Here is a 20,629-nt window from a genome sequence, read left to right on the forward strand (position 1 = left end):
TCTATCTGTGCCTAATTCTAAACGTGAGCAAAGCTTTTTTTCTAGAACTGCCCGCATGCAAAACACTGTTCCATTGGCCTGCTTCCCGACCAATTACAATATGGTACCCTTCAAGTTCTTGTTCAGCCGTCCCCTTAAATAATCCAAATTCTACTCAATCTACACCATTAACTGTTACTAAACTACTACCTTACATTCAATAATCCTTATCCTCGAGTGGCTTTCGGGTCTTGATAAGTGGTGATTCCCTTGTAAAAAAATAAAAACAAGCTGAAGAATGTACTATAGAAATGAGTGAACCTATGCACAAATGTTATTTCAAACTTGCAAAACCTCTTATACTTAGACTCATCTAAACTCTTTAATCTTTTAGCAATGAAAATGCATTTTCAAATTAAAGTAACACAAACCAAATAACAAACCGATTGCATATTTTTATTCATGTTTTATTTTATTATTTCTTAATAGTATTTTCTGTTAATTATGGAATTAAAACCGATTTTTGCCCTTTTCCTGTTTTTCATTTACAAATTATTGTTTAATTTTCCGTAATTAATTGTAAAACAACATTTTTTTTTATTCTTTAAAATGTAATTGTTTTCTATTTAGTTTTTAGAGGTTTTTAAATTTTTAATCGTTGCAAAATTATTGTAATTGAATCACACATGAAATTGCAAATTTTAACGTCATTAAAGTAAAAGGAAAAATTTCTCCCTGTCTCCTTGTTTATTTTATTTTAATATATAATCTTCTTCCTTGTTTATATATATATATATATATATATATATATATTCCCCCAAACCTCTGGTCTTGATGGAGGGGAGACTAAAACTTGCTGCTATGGTTTCAAATGATCTGAAATAACAGCAAGGAGAGACTTCATTCCAAATATTTCTCATATGTTATATCTCCTCTCTTTTGAAAATAGGGTAGATTATGAATATCTCCAGTATCAAATAATCTTTATGCACTGTGAAATTTACTTTATGTATAAAAACCAAAGAGGGAAAATATAACACATGAGAAATGTTTGGAATCAAGTCTCCCCTTGTTGTTATTTCAGATCATTTGAAACCATAGCAGCAAGTTTTAGTCTCCTCTCTATCAAGACCAGAGGTTTGGGGAAATATCAGATATTTTGTAATTCATATGCAAAACTAGGATAACAAATGACTATGATTGAAACATTTTATGGCTGTAAAAAAGTGACAAAAATAGACTTTGGATGATGGATGATTCCCTTAATGTACGACCTTAAGGGCTAATGGCACATAGCCCAGTACACAATTCTTTCATTTGTTAAATTCTGATCAATAGGTACTGAGATTTTGAACTTATAAAATTACCAAGAAAGGTTGTATATATATATATATATATATATATATATATATATATATATATATATATATATATATATATATATATATATATATATATACACTCGTAGTCAAATTGAATATTGAAATTCTCATATGTTTAATTCTATGGGACGAAACTACATGAAAATTTGCAGGATTTTTAAAGATTATAATATTATTCTATGGTTAAAATTTTATGACAATTGGTTAAAAAGAACCTATATGCCCAAATTTGTATACATAGTATCCTGGCAAGCAACTTCAATTTTGCTGTTTCAGTTATCTCCCCTGTGGCCTTGCCAACCTTTAATATATATATATATATATATATATATATATATATATATATATATATATATATATATATAAGGGATGGAACGATTCTAATATTTTTCCCGATTCCGTACTTAATTCCCGATTCTGATACAATTCCAATTCTTTATAAATCTCTAAAAATTCAATTATAGAGTTATTTTTCCTGATTACCGTAAAAACACATGTTAACTGTGCATATATTTTCTCAAACGTAAAAAATAAACTTGTCGGTGATAATCTATCGATTTTACTTCTAGTTTAAAATCAATAAATATTTATTATTTTATTATTACTACCAGCAGTGGAATCAAATAAAAAAGACTTGAAAAAATCATTTTTGGCATCGGAAAATAGGCACAGATTTTTCTGAAAATACCATCGAAAAATCCGATTTTCCGATTCTGATTAATCGTCCTACCACTAATTTATATGCATGTATATTTATTTAGAATAAACTAAATGCGTAGTAAAATTGGTTTATTAACATTTAAAAAATTTTTATAGTATTCTTTATCTCATATACAGAAAAATCAATGCTCAACTTTAGACCCATGTAGCATTGCATCGGAGAAATCAATATTTACTCTCCCTAGTCAATTTTTATTTCTCTGTATTCTGTCATATTCTTTACAGTAAATTAATGTTTTTCGGTTAAGTTTCTTTTTAAAAATACTTTTCCAGATAGGAATACTTTTGGGGATTATAATCAAAACAACTGCTGCTTGGATCATTTAATAATTAAAAAAAAAAACAAAAAAAAAAACGAAATAGACATTGCTCATTCTTTTGCAGTTTTCATATTTGCTCAGATGGAATATTCCTGTCTTTATATTTCTAGTATATCATAATAGGCGATATAATAATTTGCTTTCAACAGCATATTTGCAATATTGTCTTTGTTTTACAAGTGAAACGCTTATTTTTGCTGATTAATGAAAACAGCTACTGCTACTTATATCCTTAATAAAAAAAAAAGAAAATGTACATTGTTTATGTTTCACAGCTCTCAGATAAACTATTGATAGCGATATTAAAAAATGGTAGACAGGCCTATACATAGGTACAGTAATGTTTTGTTTTTAAAAATTTTTAATGATATGTTGTTTCTGTTGAAAACAGCTTAATATAATATATTCTGACAACATTTTTTCGACAAATAAAACCAACGAGGCCTCCAGAACATTATTGAAACTACTCATACTCTCCTGGTTTGGAGGTAGGTGATGTCATCTTTACATGTAGAGTTGTTTGTCTTAATTTTTAGCTGAAACATTTTCAAAAATTATCTAGTTCTTTATCTGTCAATAAAAAAACAATTTTTTCATAAAATAATCTAGAAATTATTTCTTTAATTTATAAAGATGTCACTGATTATCAAACACCAAACAGTTATTAAGGATAAAGACATCAAAATATTCTATAAGAAGAGTAAATTTAAAAAACTTGACTATGTGTGATACAAGTAAGTAAAAGGTAAATGTTGAGCCTGCATACATGTTTTAGTATCAATATACGGTAATGTCGCATCCCAGTCTTAAACAAAAGTTTGGTTATGGCATAAAAAACAGAACAGGTGTTGAACATTCCATAAGCACCCTAAACCATCTATAGTCGAATTATTAACATTGTGTCATTTATAACTGAAAGTTAAATTATTAATGCCAGTATGTATGTGATCACAGCTGTACCGTTTGCAAGTTTAGAAGAATCCTTCAAACTGCAATATGTAACCAGTGTCAAGAATTTAATAGTTGTAGTTGGACTTTTAGCATTATGCTATATGTTACAAGTTATTGGTGCTATGTATTAACAAAGCTAAATAGCTTGCACCATGCCGTGTGCAACTATAATCAAATTATTGGCACTGTGCCATGTGTTGAAACTAGAGTGGAATTAGCACGGTGCCATGTGTTGTGACGATAATGGAATTAACGCCATGCTGTGAATTGTGATGACTCTAGTTGAATGCTCACTGTGCTTCTTGTTGTGACAACAGATAAATCAGCATCAGAAGTTTTCTTGCTATTTTGATAAGAAGAAAAAAAATATTTCTGCTTTTCATTCTGGTTGTTACAATGGAAATTCTTTAATCTCAATAAACTAAAGAATGAACTTATCACAGCAGAGCCAAATGAAGACAGCAGATCCTGCACACTCAAAGGTCTCAGTATCCTTTAAAATAAAGTTGTATAACAGTAATAAATAGTTAAAAGAGCATTAATTTAACACTTTATTGCAGTTTTCCAGTAAGTTGAATCATTAAATCTGTATCAGTAACATTCTTAATCATTCAAATAAAAATTCAAACTGAGTTAAAAGCTAAATATATCTATCTATCTATCTATCTATCTATCTATATATATATATATATATAGTGTCATGTCCCACGCATGAACAATAAATATAGCACTAGTTCTAGAGTTTAAAGTTATTTTCTATTTCTTTGTGGGGCGATGTTACAGTTTTGGCAATTCCTCTTCCCCCAAATGGTAAAGTTTACAAAAAAGAAGTAATGTGCCCGTGTTATTCACCCCGTGGCATAGAATACATAGGCCATAATTCATAATGATAAATTCTATAGTTTAAGATTTTACTAAGCACATACAAATTGACGCTCATGTATAAGTTCTGATCCTTTTAAAAATGTATTACTTAATATAACTAAAAATTTGATGGAAAGTAATTTATTTCTCTATCATTTTTTTTTTTTTTCGTATTAAAAGTTTTTTGGGAAAAAATATATCCATGTTACTCACCGTGTATATTCTAAAATATACAATGATCCATTCATCCATTCTGCAAATTACCTTGTACATACAATAAAGTCAATTTGTGGTGTGTGTGTGTGTGTGTGTGTGTGTGTGTGTGTGTGTGTGTATACACACACACATATGCACACAAACCTAACTCTATATAGAGAGAATAAAGTTATTCTGTTGAATTTTAGAATTTAGACTCAAATAGCATCACATCTGACATATTGATGTCTGATTCTACTTAATAATTTTGTTAATTTTTCCTTCCAGCCTTTTTCTTTTTTATGTTTTTTTTATTTGTGACGATTCCAAAATTGCTTTGGTTTCAGTTTGTTGAAAAAAATTATTTGAGTTAGAAAGATTGTTACAATGGCGACAATAATCTTAAATCGAAAGAACTATATGTCTGTCTGTTTATCTGTCCATCTGTCTCCATATTTTCAAACTCTATCTTCTCCTAAACTAAAAGTTGCAGAGCGGCAATTGGGGCTCAAATGATTGGATTATTTATGGATTGCTTTTCTATAGGTCTTTATCTAGTTAAAATTGGTCAGAATTGAAAAAAATCATTAAACATTTTGTACATTCATCCTAGTTTATTTTAATTTTGAATCTCTTTATATGCATGTCACATTGGTACAGTGGCAACGTCACCAACTTTGCTACAGTTTTGGTTTCGTTATTTAGCTAAACATTTTTTTTTTACTTTTGAAATCGCGACTCTATAATGATATACATGAAATCTGGACAAATTCAAATATCATATTTAAGTGTATTTTATGCCCAGACAAAGCCGCCTCCTCTAGTAATAAATAAAATAATATAAAGGAGATTAATTTCACAACTCCAAATATAACTTATCTCCCTTACATTATTTTATTTTTTATTGAGCATTTTTTCCATCTCTTCTGTCTATGTGTTTCTTGACTATACGTGACTTACACATGATTATTATTTAATTTAAATTAATTTTACAATGAGCAACCAATGAATCCTGTGGAACATCGAGTAGATATCACTAGTGTTTGTGTGTGTGTATATATATATATATATATATATATATATATACACACACAGTGGAACCCCGGAATAGTTTTTTTTTTAAGGTTACAAATGTGGAATATGTTTTTCCAGACCCCTGGTTACGGTATTATTCATAATGGTATTTGATTATATACATGTGTATTATATAATGTACGGTATTTTGTTACTAATTTTTAATATGTACTGTAAAATTTTGCTTAAGCCCCGCCACACGGTGACTTCGCCGTACAATTCCAACTCTGGAATGGATTAATGCCGTATCCCGGGGTTCTTTTATATATATATATATATATATATATATACGCACACACTAACGTTGAGTTCATAAACGTTTGTTTTTCTAAGGTTTTTTTTTATATATACTTTATACATGCATAACTATTCCTTAGTTTTTTGAGATTGGTTATATTATGAAAAGTCCATTATAATTCTACTAATTTGGCTTAATTTGCAGTTTACTTACCAAATGACTCATCTATAACTAAGTTTCTGCTCATAACTAGGTGTATCAGAATTTTGGGAGAATTTTTGACACCCCTAACACGAAATTGCGACTAAAATATAAAAAAAACTCGTAATTTCTCTTTTAAAAGTGGGTTGTTTATTTTCTTTATGGATTATACTTCCAAAATAAACTATTAAAGTTGTATAAAAAGTAATAGAAATATTTTTTTTTTTTTTTAAAACAGTAATGAAATTAATTGAATTTTATGAGTTCAGTATTTTTCAATTTTTAAACTTTAAAAATCTATAAAAATTTTTCTATTGATTCAATTTTTATGATATTTTCAGGGTCAATGTGAAATTTTATGCTCTTTCCAATAAACCGAATATAATATTTTAGACAAACGTTTTTTTTTTTTAAATTCACCCCCCCCATTTTGAAATGTCTATTAAAAAAATAAATAATTAATTTACGCACCAAAGTTTTATTTATTACAAATTGAAGATAAAAAATTAATAAATAATATATTCAAATTTAAAACAAAAAAGTAGTGTTTTTTAGAAATTTACCTGTAAAGTCCGAAGTTTTAAACCTTTTTTTTTTTTTAAACCAGGTTTTTTTTTTTTTTTTTTAATGAAATCTTGGTCCTTGCTTCTTTAATTGAAAAAAAAATTAGAGCCTGAATTACATTTTCGAGTAGTTATAAGCTTGGAAAGACAGGGGGTCGAATTATTCAATATATTTCACGCATTCGTAAGGTTAGTTTCTGACACACCTAGCTAATCACACTCTTCTCTCACTGTATGTTGTGTGACCCCCCCCCCTCATTTTTTGATGTATAACGTTTCTATTATTCTCACTTCATCTGTTTAATAACAATTTAATGTCATAAAAAAGAAATTATAAAAAGATTGCAATAAACAAAAGGGTATAAAATTAAGAGTAGTAAAACTATTTAATCCAAAGTATAGATAGAGAGAGAGAGAGAGAGAGAAAGAGAAAGAGAGAAGCAGAGGCTGAGCGAACATAAATAAACTGAAATCGATTTTATCTTTTTATTTCAACAAATTTAGTTGGATTTTCAAACTCACTTTTTTTCATACCATCTGGGGAAGTTCTTGGCATCGTTCTGACAACCTAGGGACTAACTTCTCTCATGGCGTGTCCTTTTACAGAATGAGGTATGGTTCAATTTAGCCCTAGGATGTTATCCTCCCAAGCATTATACTTCCTACTTCGGGAAGTGGTGGTGGTTAATTTCCATATAGACAGGTTTGTTTATAGCTGTTTTTGTACTCTTTCAGAATGTCCACCCCCGGAAAGCTGGTTTCCCCACATTAAACTGTGGGGTATATGGTTAGAAAAAAAAAAAAAATAACGTACCAGGCATATCTGCATCTCTCTTTGGGAAAGAAGAAGGAAAGGATGGCTAGCTCATTTATATACACCAAGGGCATCTTGGCTAAATCATGGAGCAGAGCCAGGAGTATTAAGACCGTGGATGGCAGGGAGGTGAAATGCCTAGTAGAGACAACAGCGGAAGTACTGGTGCAAGGTGTGCCTATTGGACTACGAGTCCTGGTGTTGGATCGTCTGGTTGGTGATGTTGATGTGGTTTTAGGTGTAAGTGTGATCAACCAACTGGGGAGACGCTACGTTGAGAGGGGGCCAAATAACTTTCGGACGTCTCGGCGCAGTAGGAATGGCAGGAGTGGAAGGTGATAGAAATATCAGAATGCAAAAACCGGAGGCTTGCTGCATCAAGGACAAGGATTTCCTGACGAGGTTCGATGGTGAGAGATCTCCGGGCCTCTGGAACTACGAAACAAAGTAAGCTGCTACGAAAAAACACTGTGAGGAGAAATAAGAAAAGGATTCAAGGAAGAAGTGGAGAGGTGGATAGAGGAGGGAATTCTGAAACCGTGGACAGGGGAAGAAAAAGGAGTGCTACCATTACTGGCGGTTGTTTAACCCACAAAGAACAAAGTTAGACCGGTACTGGATTTCAGAGAATTAAACAGATACGTAGCCTGCCACACTGGAAAGGGGATTGACGTATGTGAAGAGGCTATGAGGAAATGGAGGCGTATGGAGCGGGGCCACTAAGATTGTCGGCCTGAAGTCAGCTTATCTCCAGATCCATGTAGATGAAAAACTCTGGCAACATCAATTGGTCCGGTACAAGGGGAAGATGTATTGCCTGACGAGGGGAGGCTTTGGACTGAGCTCAGCCCCCAAAATTATGACTGCCGTGCTGAAGACGGTTCTGAGTAAAGACTGTCGCGAGGTATGGGTTGACTGAAAAACTGGCGAAGTCCCTAGATGGAGGAGCGGCGTTGGGGTTGAAACTATGCCGAGATGGCAAAGGAAGCCTTGTCTTTAGACGAGGGAATGCAATACCCGAAATCGGAACTGGCCTGACAAAACGAGAACTCTTCTCTGTCTGCGGGAGACTGGTGGGACACTATCCAATCGCCGGCTGGCTCAGGATAGCGTGCAGCTTTATTAAACAACAAACGGGCACTGATAGCTGGGAGGGCCGTGTGACGAAAGAGGTCACGAACATCCTACAAGAAATCATCGTGAGAGTGACGAAAGAAGACCTAGTAAGGGGGAATGGTACGTCAGCGGCGGAGGCACGGGGGGTACTTTGGTGTGATGCCAGCAGTCTAGCATTGGGCGTCGTATTAGAGATCGGAGGTGTAACTGTGGAAGATGCGGCGTGGCTAAGAAAGAAAAACGACTATTCCCATATCAACGTAGCCGAACTGGAGGCCGCTATGACAGGAATCAATCTGGCCCTGAAGTGGGGATTGAAAACGATTGAAATCAAATCTGATTCGGTAACGGTAGTTTCATGAATCAGGTCAACAGTGACTGGCAATAAGAGAGTTAGGACCAGAGGTGTTGCAGGAATGCTGATCAAGCGCAGGTTTAGAGCACTCGCAGATTTGATAGCGGAATTCCAGTTGAAGGTATCTGTAGTGCTGGTCCTATCAGAAAAGAACAAGGCGGATTCGGTGACACAGGTAAAGAAGGCCTGGCTGCAAGAGAGAAAGGAGGTTTCCTCAGTATGCTGTGCAGGGGAGGAAGTTAAAAAGTTACATGAAATGCACCACTTTGGTCGAGAACGGATGTTATTCCTGGCAAGAGAGGTTTACCCGAAAACCACCGAGAAGGAGGTCAGGGAGGTAGTGGAGCACTGTCAGGAGTGCCAATCGATAGACCCTGGACCATCCAGACACGAAGCAGGAGAGTTACACATTGTGGAGGACTGGAAGCGATTGCCCATTGGTGTGACCCATTATCGCCATAAGCTGTATCTGTCGATGGTCGACTGTGGACCGGGGAAGTTTGCCATATGGAGAGAGATCAGGGTAGAAGCTGCATGGGCGATCAGAGGGGTCATCGAAGAAATATTTTTGGAAACTGGGCCGATTGAGGAACTGTTAATGGACAATGGCCCTGCTTTCCGATCAGAAGCCTTTAAAGAGGTGTGTGATAAGTGGGGCGTAAGACAATTTTTTAGGGCAGCGTATCGGCTTAGTGGCAATGGGATAGTGGAGAAGAATCATCGCACCATCAAGGCTTCTGCAGAAAAAAGCAACATTTTATCCATGGAGGCGGTGTTTTGGTACAACATCTCACCGAAAACCAGACAAGATGAGACAACTGTGCCTCATAGAGCCATCTTTGCATATAAGTGACGGCATCCGTGCAACAAAACGGTAGGGTGAAGAAGCTACCATTAAAGTGGGCGAGGAGGTGTGGGTGAAGCCCCTGAATGCAAAATGTACCACTCGCTGGGGGAGGGGGGTCGTAACTGGAATGCAGTCGAAGAACAACGTGATGGCATTCCCCGGCATATCCTAAACCTGCGTCGTGTAACCCTGCCGGTGTGCAGTGATGGTAGTGAAGAGGAGGAAGTGAAGATCCACCAAGAAGCTAACGATGCACCCCAATTCGACTTAGCCTCACATTATGGTTCTTTACAACTGGGTGAGAATGTCTGTAGTGAACCTGAAAACGTCAACCCCCAAGAAGTTGTCCCCCAAAGGCCTCAACGTGAGAGGAGGAGGCCTGCTTGGATGAAGGATTATGAAGTGTCTTATTAATCTCGAAGATCAGGGGGGCGTGTGGGGTATATGATTAGAAAAATAAAACAAAAAAAAAACGTACCGGGCGTATCTGCATTGCTCTTTGGGAAAGAAGAAGGAAAAGATAAAGGCAGGTCATGATGGGAGAAGCTTTTTTTTTTTCCTGTCTCTTCCTTTTTTTTTTTTTTTCTAGATAGGAGGATATAAAAGCTGGGAAAAATTCCCTGGGGAGGCAGAAAGAAAAGAGTCGTGAACATCTCTTGAAAAGAATTTCGTATTGCTGACGTTCAGATTGTGCGGTGCGACATTGGTGGCGAGAGGCCAGGTGTGGTCGATTAGAAAAGAAGAGGGCAGAAACGTGCTGTTGGGAGTGCGATCCGTATCGATTAAACACACCTTGTGTCACATCTTGCTTTTTTTCTTCTTTTTTTTTTTTAATTCTAACTCTTCTTTTCGTACCAACCAGACAATCATTTGCACATTTTCATTCTAGGGTCTGGTTCCTTTGTCTGAATTAGGTATGGTCCAGTTTGGTTCTAAGCGACCATCCTCCCAGGCATTACCTTCTTAAGGAATGCAGTTTGATTTATGGCTAGTCTGATTCAAACAATCTAGCCAGATTTATTCTAGTATATGATAATGTGAGTTTTCCAAAGGAAGTTTTTTTCTCTCTGTTTGTGGCTTTTAAATTGAAGGATGAAGAGGAGGTTCTTATTTTAAAATAACTTTATAAAAAAGCAAGAGTTACAAATAATCCCATCAGTCCCATCACCTTCCATTTACAAACCATGGAATGAAGACAGCCATATGGTTCTATGTATATATTACTAAAACTCTCAGGGTGTTTTTATCTTGTCACTGTGCACATTGAACCTATACATGAATGTTTTAGATGGGGATGGAAGAAGGATGAATGACGCAAATAAATGAAGATGATGAGCGGAATGATAGTGTTGTAAATAATCAAGAGAGAGAGGAAAGAGAGGTCTATTATCATATCACAATGTATTCTGACTTCATGAAATCCTTTGATTTGTAAAAAAAAAAAAAAACAGCCTATTTCAAAGTTAAGAAGATATATTTTTAATCAATCAACGGGTCACGAGTGGTCTTGTTTACATTTAAATTTCGAAAAAGTATACATTTCTAAAATTATGGTAGATGTGCAGATCATTCTTTGCTTGTGTATATGTTTATGAATAGTGTGTGTGTGTGTGTGTGTGTGTGTGTGTGTGTGTGTGTGTGTGTGTGTGTGTGTGTGTGTGAGAGAGAGAGAGAGAGAGAGAGTGAGAGAGATAGATATTTATTTCTTGATAGCTTGCCGGATGTGATATTGCCTCGCTTAAAAAGTGAAAACGAAAAACAAGAATTTTGACAGGCTTATGGAAGAAGCTTCTCCCCTCCGCAGGCTGTGTACATCTCTTTTGATGATTCACACAGACTACAAATATTTGTAGTTAGATCATCTCTTTACGACACGCGCGCGCCAACAGAACTGCGGTGGATGGAATCGGTTTTGGGAAGGGGAAGGGAAGGGATGTGCACTATCGGATGGCACTTCCTGCCTGTCACTATCTTGATCTCCTCCCCCACTCCGTACTACGCCACCTATTCCCACCACCGCCGCCATTCACTTATGTGCACAACCGGCTTTTTGGCTTTCTTTCCCCACCTTGCCTTCCGTTTTTTAATGATGAGGATGATAATGATAATGATACTGGTGGCCATGTTATTTTTTTGTTCAGAGTGCTAGATGGGTACATTCTGTTAAAAGACACCAGCAGGTATAATATTGATTTTTTTCTCTATCATGTGTGTGTGTGTGTGTGTGTGTGTGTGTGTGTGTGTGTGTGTGTGTGCGTGCGTGCGTGCGTGCGCACGCACATAAAAGAGAAGACAGAGAAAGAGTAAGGGACTAAAGAATGAGATATTAAAAAAGGGAGGTAGACAGATAAGAAAGTGAGAGAGAGTGAGACGTTGGCAGTTGAGAAAGGGAGAGAGAGAGTGAGACGTTGGCAGATGAGAAAGCGGGGAGAGAGTGAGACGTTGGCAGATGAGAAAGGGAGAAAGAGTGAGATGTTGGCCGATGAGAAAGGGGGAGAGAGAGTGAGACGTTGGCAGATGAGGAAGAGTGAGAGAGAGTGAGACGTTGGCAGATGAGAAAGGGGGAGAGAGAGTGAGACGTTGGCAGATGAGAAAGGGAGAGAGAGTGAGATGTTGGCCGATGAGAAAGGGGGAGAGAGAGTGAGATGTTGGCCGATGAGAAAGGGGGAGAGAGAGTGAGACGTTGGCAGATGAGAAAGGGGGAGAGAGAGTGAGACGTTGGCAGATGAGAAAGGGGGAGAGAGTGAGACGTTGGCAAATGAGAACAGGTGAGAGAGTGAGACGTTGGCAGATGAGAAAGGGAGAGAGAGAGTGAGACGTTGGCAGATGAGAAAGGGAGAGAGAGTGAGACGTTGGCAGATGAGAAAAGGGAGAGAGTGAGACGTTGGCAGATGAAAAAGGGAGAGAGAGAGAGTGAGACGTTGGCAGTTGAGAGAGAGAGTGAGACGTTGGCAGTTGAGAAAGGGGGAGAGAGAGTGAGACGTTGGCAGTTGACAAAGGGGGTGGGAGTGAGACGTTGGCAAATGAGAACAGGTGAGAGAGTGAGACGTTGGCAGATGAGAAAGGGAGAGAGAGAGAGTGAGACGTTGGCAGATGAGAAAGGGAGAGAGAGTGAGACGTTGGCAGATGAGAAAAGGGAGAGAGAGAGTGAGACGTTGGCAGATAAGAAAGAGAGATAGTGAGACGTTGGCAGATGAGAAAGAGGGAGAGAACGATACGTGGACAGATGAGAAAGGAGACAGAGAGCAAGATGTTGGCAGATGAGAAAGGGAGAGAGTGAGGCGTTTGTATATGGGGAAAAGGAGAGAGAGAGTGAGACGTGGACAGATGAGAAAGGGAGAAAGAATAAGACGTGGAGAAACGAGAGAGCATGAGACGTGGAGATATGAGAGAGAATAGATGTTAATGAATAAATAAAGAGACGGAATGTGCTGACTTTGATCGCAGTCGGTGCTTCTGTAGGGAATGAGTGTTTTATGCAAAATTCCTGGCAGCATTTCTTACACCTCAGCAAAACTGTGTGTGTGTGTGTGTCCCATGTGTTCGGATTGTAAACAGGACTGCTTTTTACCTAGGAGATGAGGGAAGAAGAAAAGCAATCATTCTGTAATAACGAGTAAAGGCATTTGCCTGCATGATTCGTTCAAATATTGTATTGACCATTGCCCCAAATTAATTCGGAAATTAGCTTTGGAAAACCTCGGCTTGCTCCTCCTCATTTTAAGAACACAAATACATCTAAACTGTTTGATTTTCAGGGAATCTTCCATTTTGTTCTTTGAAAGTTGTGTAAACTGCATAAAATTGAAAATATAAAAGATTAAAATATTTAGCCACGTTTAGCCATTAACAATACCCTCTTCCTCCTAAAAAATACACCCCGCCTTTCTTCTTTAATTTGTGTTGAATTGTTAAATCCAATCCACTTCTTTTTAATATCTACTGAACAATTTTAAATCTGAGGATAGGAAATTAAAACTGAAGCCGCACAAACGATTCATTTAAATTTGATCATGTTACCTTTGCGCCTTTTTTCTTTCTTTTTCAATATGAAAACCTGAACAAAAGACAGACTGTTCGTCTGAGGAGATCTTAATTTTTAATGACTGCAGATCGAAACATCGTCATGTCAGTGTCGCGTTTTTACATGTCTGTGTGTGTGTTGCAGTATTATATGGTTGATCTGAGAAGATTTGGAATTTGCAACTTCTTTGAGCCGATGTTATTATCGATGTAAGAAGTTCTTGAACTTTTTTAAAACTCGTTATTCCCAATGAAAAAGCATGCAAAAGTGACACAAGAAAAAGAAATCCGACGTTTTTATTTTTCAAACTGACTAAACAACTACTTTTCTCATTAATTGATCGGGGTACTTTGAAAAGAAAATATTTATCTTTTATTTTTTATTCATTTTAAATGGATAAAACATACTTGATCATTTTTCATTAATATATTCTTAAATGAGAATTTTTTCTTTCATATTTACGTTTCTTTTCTATATTATAGAATCGAATTATTTCTGTGGAGATATGTAAAAATATCTAAGTTGGATTCATTTGAGTTGATTAAAAAAACATTTTTTTTACTTAGGTCAGTAACCTTGTCGATAGTCTCTGCCTTCAAATCCAATATTTTATGTCAATGAATCAATCATCATCATAAACTTGTATAATAATTTTTTTAAATGAAAATGGACGAAAAATATTTGATATTATTGTAGAATAACATCTGCTACTCCCCCCTCTCCTGCATAAAAAAGTTTTACTTTATTTATGTGGTTATGTGTGAAAACTTTGAGAACATTATTGAAAAAAAAAAGAGAAAGATATATTAGAATTTAAAGTAGAGGATCGATTTAGCATATAAATTTAACATAAAATGATTCCCCATTTCCGTACCATTTTGGAATTTTAAGACAATGAAATTTTTTTTTTTTTTGGGGGGGGGTACTTTTTTAGGCAATTATGCATGGTTTTATGAGGATTGGTGTCTATGGCGGGGGGGGGGGACTTAGGATTAGTGGTAAGATTAAGGATGTCTTTGTTGGGTTGGGGCTTTCCACTCGGACATAAAGGTAATGTTAAATAAAGGTTGGGGGGGTTAGGGCTTGCCACTTGGACTGAGGCGTTGAGGTAGGGTAAATAATATTAATTTTTATTTGCAAAAGAAAATAGACACAGAATTTTTAACATAGAAAAAAGAATTTTCATTAACTGCGCTAAAAGGCTAGAATGGGAGATCGTTTTATGTTAATTTATATATGAAACTGATTCCCCATTCTAAATTCTAAAATACGTATTTTTTTTCTTCTTTTTTTTAGTGTGTTAACACTTAATCGGCTAAAAAAAAAGAAGAATTGCATTTTTATGAGGAGAGTTATTCAACAGAGTGTGTTAACTGAGAAATTTGCCACATATTTAATAGATTTCTTAACTTCAAATCTTGTTGATAAAAATGATTGAATGTTGAGAAACACAACAAAAACAGTACTTCAACTAGTATGTATATATATATATATATATATATATATATATAACTGACATTTTTATTTCTTCATTGTTCTTTCAATTTTGAACAATTTGTATTTCTGATGAATGGAAAATTTTTGTTGCTTTTCCTCATTTTTTATTTACCTATTCTTTGTTTTTTGTTTGTGATAACTTTATAAAAAGAATGAAAAAATGTCATAAATGCTACTGTGAATTTATCCAACATAAGTCCAGTACAAAAAGACAAACGTTTATAGAGGCTAGAAGTAATTGTAAAAAGAAATAGCGACAGCTAAGAGAGAATATACCGAACCCACCAGAAAATGCATTGAAACGCAGAAATTAGGAACTCGTGATTTCTGGTAAATCTACAACCGTGTAGTAAATAATGGACCATCAACAATTCCCCCACAATACAACAATCATGAGATTATTTGCATGGTAACCGAGAACGCTAACATGTTTACCCGTCAGTTTGCCTCAAACTCTACTTTGGACCCAACAAACTACTCCCTCCCTGATTTTCCTTTGTGGACAAAAACCACACCAGATGATCTGAAAATCACTCCTCCTCAAGTACATGATATCAGAAAAAATCTAGAAGTTCAAGTGTAATGTAAACAGACATCTTGCTGCTCAATTCTCAACATAGTATCCCTGCAATTTATGTCTAGAATAGTAGCTCCTCCATCCCTTGTTTGGGATGAAAATGCAATAGAAAAAGAAAAAAAAAAGATAAGAATGCAATTGCTTAGTATGAAGTTCATTTTTTATACTTTTTTTTTTTTTTTTTACTAAATAATTAGATCTTTAATATTTTGCATTATCTATTAAAGTCTGCAAAAGTTTATCATTTATTTTAATACTAGAAGGGCTATCCGCCGTTGCCTGGGGTCTTACTTTCTATAAAATTACATAGATTACAGAAAAAACAAAGAAAAGAAAAAAACTTAATCTTCCTAATGTTGTGCTTTGAAATGTTTAAGTTCATTCTTGGACAGAAGAAGAGCAAAAATTATTTTGCCCTAATGAGGTATGAAGTTATAAACTTGATATGAAGCACGAGAACGCTTACCAATTGAATCGCGGGAACGGGGAGGTAGTACAAAATAATATGCTATTAAATATTTTTCTATGTGCCAGAAAGGAAAGGCAGAAAACACAAAGGATAAATCAAAACTTCTTTTTTCACTTTTTCACCGATGAATATTGTTTCCTTAATAACTTAAATTAGTATTAGATTTGGGTGGCAGTATTAGTCTTACCGTGAATTTAATAACACCCCCAATTTCATTTATTTAGTAAAAAAAACAAAAAACAAAAAAAAATAGGGTGTTGTTTGTGTATTTAAGAGTGTCAGATTTTCATATTTAATCAGTTAGCTGCTGCACATAGACAAAAGTTATCTGTTCAAACTTCGACCGGGACATAATTATTTTTACGTTTTATGTTTAATTTAAGCTTACCTGGGGAGAAAATCAGTCATTTAGATGTAACATATTAAACAAATTATTTTCTTTTACTTTTTTTCCTGTAAGCTATCTAAATGTACAGAGATTAGATTTAAGCAATGCCGAGTTGCCCGGCTAGTAAAAAAAAAAAAAAATGATTATGATGATCGTCATCTACTAAAATCAATTGAAAATAATATTTTCATTTAAAACAACATGGATCTGTATTTGCAGTAAATCAATGAAATATTTTTTATGCATTTTGCAAACCGATGTGTTAATCACAAAAGTGCGATGGGGATTTCTATATATAAGAAGATAAGCGGTTGATAGGTTGGTCGTGTGCACTCATATGAACTATGCATATGTATCATGTGCGTATACATGAGGGGTTTTTTTCTTTTTCTCTTCTTTTTACGTGTCTATTCACATCTCTGTCTGAGTTGATCTGTCACAAGTCGATTTAAATCATCAGTTTTGTTGGTCTGTTCAATTTAAGTTTGAAATAGCATGTTCATTGCTAACTATATCCATGAAATGCATCAAGCTGCATCTGTATAAAGATGTTTGGTCCACCGGTCAATTAGACCATCATTTTTATTGGCAAGTCACACACGCTTATATAAAATAGCGTTTCTTCATGTTTTAATATTAAACACTTTGGATTGGTGTTAAATGATTTGTCTTTTTTTTCTTTTTTTTTTACTGCTAAATTCGTTTCATCGCGTTGTAAATATTTTATTACAGGAAGAAAAGGATGTTTAATGTAAATGAGAAACATTTGGATTTTTGTTTGATTTTTTTATTGTGTTTTAATTTTGTTTATCATATTTATTTTTTATCTGATTTAATTTTTGTTTGATGGAAAAGTTTAGAGGCTAAATTAAATCCTGAAGGAAATGCTGTTTTAGAATAATTACTCTTGAAGCATTTTGAACTGAGTGACATCAAGAGCGACTCTGTTTGCTCTCCCCATATGACACAGAATTACAAGCACACACACACACACACACACACACACACACACACACACACACACACACACACACACACACACATTGGAGAGCATATTCTCTATAAGCATGAGGTTTCAGAAAGGCTTCCATTTCCTGTTTATTTCCTTTGCGTTAAACTAAATATCACACACATTTGGACGCGTTACGCCTAGTCGTCGTATTTCTAAAACATAATAAGGAGTTAGTTTAGTAGTGAATTCTGTACATCCAAATATACGAAGATATCTAGCTTTATATATTTATATATATAAAGTTAAATATCGCCCGAGAGATATGTTAGTTTCTATTTTATAAGTTTCTTTTTACACACACACACACACCCACCCACCCACACACACACACACACACACACACACACACACACACACACACACACACACACACACACACACACACATGGAACAAGAAGGAAAAAGAGCAATTTAGAAGTTAGTGCCTGCAATGATGCTGGATTAAACAGAGGCAAAATACTGAGATACTAAAGTTTTATGTACATGAAAAGAAGCTGGAATATTAGAAAGATCTCCATCATTCCAGTAATTATAGGAGCCACCGGACCCATGTAAAAGAATTTCAGAAACTATCTGGCAAATATACTCGATGAACCAAGTGCAAGACATATACAAACAATTGCACAGAAAGGGACGGTTAGAATCTTAAAAAGCTCACACGATTGGAATGTATGAGATAGCCGGTGTATGTCTGGCATCCAGTAGGATACTCTATCCCCAGCTTAAACAAAATAATAATAAAAAAAAAAAAAGGGTAGACATGAAATCAACAGCGCATGATCACTTGTAACCATTGTGTGTTGTTAATCGCATGTTAACAAACTTTGATCAACATAAGCTATCTCACAGATATGAGTATTTCTCCTTATAAATATAACAACTGGTACAATTATATCTTTGTGTATATTATTTTATTTGCTGCATATCTAGGAGGTTAGAAGAAAGATCAGGTGTGGGTTGGACCGAAGTGTTTGGTTGAATAAACTAGATTTGAACTTGGCACACTCTGACTTTCAGTCCATGTAAACACTTAGCTATCCTCACCCCCATTGTGTATGTGTGTGTGTACACGTGTATTTGTATATGGAAATTTGTCTGATACCTCGGTTAGTATTCAAAGTATTCTTATCAGTTCGGATTGCACCTTCGATTGATATACATAGTTTCTCTCACAGGAAAAAAAAATCTTAGCTTATGTTGTTGTCATCTTTCACGACTGATGTTCCTCTCTGTCTTTCTCTGTGCCATAACAGCCTCCGTTGCACCATGGCGCTGCTAAGCATATCGTGAAGCATCTGCTGCTGCTGCCTCAACTGCAAGCCCCTCTACGTCGGTCCATTCCATAACCAAATCAATCACTTCCTACCCTTTTGTCTCTGCAATAAACACCTCATCTATTGAGCTGCTGGCTTTAATTATCAGGCCACGAGAAATATGCCGTGTCATTAACAGCAGCAGCAATGATGGTGCCAAAAGATGGGGCCGACGATACTAAGTTTTGAATTTAAAAAGAAAAAGCACTTGAGGAGGTGTGCTACTTTTTTTTTTTGTATACATACAATGCATTTATGTACATTTATGCATAGCATGTTTGTCCGTGTGTGTGTGTGTGTGTGTGTGTGTGTGTGTGTGTGTGTGTGTGTGTGTGTGTGTGTGTGTGTTGTTCTTCATAATTGAGAGAGCTCTGTTGGTAGATGATAATGTAAACAAATACATAATTTCTCTTTTTGTAGCAAGGGAGATAGCATATGTGTAAGATCTAACTGCTATCCAAATGCTCAGTTTTTGCATTCCATTTTGAAATGAGTTCTTTAACTATTAAATTGGAGAACTGTGATATGGGAGAAAGAGATATCTGGGAATTACTATATATATATATATATATATATATATATATATATATACTAGCAAACCCATGTCCTGGCATTGCTCGAAAAAGTAGAGTAACTTAAGACACCCTTAGTCCCAATCGTGACCTATTGAATTATATGTTTATGTTTACCGGGCATGAATGTTAAACTCCAGTTATTAATTTTAAACAATAACCGGGAAAAAGAAAGAAAAAAAACTGTTGTTCGTAACATATGCATAGGAAATAAAAATCCAATGTAAATATAAGTAAAATTTAATTTTATAAATCTGTTCTTATACTAAAAATTAGTTAATCAATGTTTGCCCTCATGCTTTTTTTTTTGTCTGATATAAGGCTTTCATTTTAGGAGGAATGGATTTGATTTTAATGCACAATACAAAAATATAAAATGGTTGAATTTAATTTTGTTATACAATTAATGGGAGAGCGGTACTCACGGACTTGTTTGTTTGGCAGCAGCTTGTGTATTCAGAGGGGAGAATGCTTTCTTTATTCTGGATTGCAATTCACACAAGTAAATAACCTCCGATCTTTTTTCAAATGCATCTTTTTCATATTCGGAAATCTGTGCAGAATTTCAAATAGAACTCTTTATTTAATTAATCAGTTATCACGCTCTCATTCCATCAGTCACGAAAGTATAAAAGTCTTCAGTAAGTTGCAATTGTATAGCATTCTGATAGCGATAGCCTACACTAAGGATTGAACCTTCAACCTCCAGAAGAGTGTCACAACTGAATTTTACCTTGTACTTTATCAGTTACACTATAAGTCCTTTCTGAACGTCAGAGGTTCCATAAGACAAAGCATTGTGAAATTACAAACATAATTAGAATAGTTGTCTGCCAAATAATACAAATTGTCAATCATTATATCAAAAATTCAAAAACATGCTATTTACTATATTTGCATTTTTGGTTTCAATAAATATCCAGTAATAGTAAATAATAATTAAAAAGTAATGATTACATGTGTAATTGTCAGAATTATTTTGATGCAAGATAAACGAAGTTGTCTTTAAAATTTATTCATATAGATTTTTCATGTTGAAAAAAATTGTTTAATCTTTGAAAAAGTTGACAAAAATACGCAACCATTGTGGAGTATTAATTTTTTTTCCAAGAATATTTGTTTAAATCTATACACTTTACCCTCGCCCTGTAGCGTGTG

At 34.9% G+C, this 20,629-nt stretch overlaps 1 protein-coding gene across 6 annotated transcripts in view; it reads left to right on the forward strand.

Annotated features, from left to right (window-relative positions):
- Positions 1-20,629, forward strand: part of LOC145291482 (uncharacterized) — an 848,143-nt gene that overhangs the window by 523,432 nt on the left and 304,082 nt on the right. The gene's annotated exons all lie outside the window — the stretch shown is intronic.

Source organism: Euprymna scolopes, chromosome 2 (assembly GCF_053919585.1).
Source record: "Euprymna scolopes isolate OS-2025 chromosome 2, ASM5391958v1, whole genome shotgun sequence".
NCBI classification, from domain to species: domain Eukaryota; kingdom Metazoa; phylum Mollusca; class Cephalopoda; order Sepiida; family Sepiolidae; genus Euprymna; species Euprymna scolopes.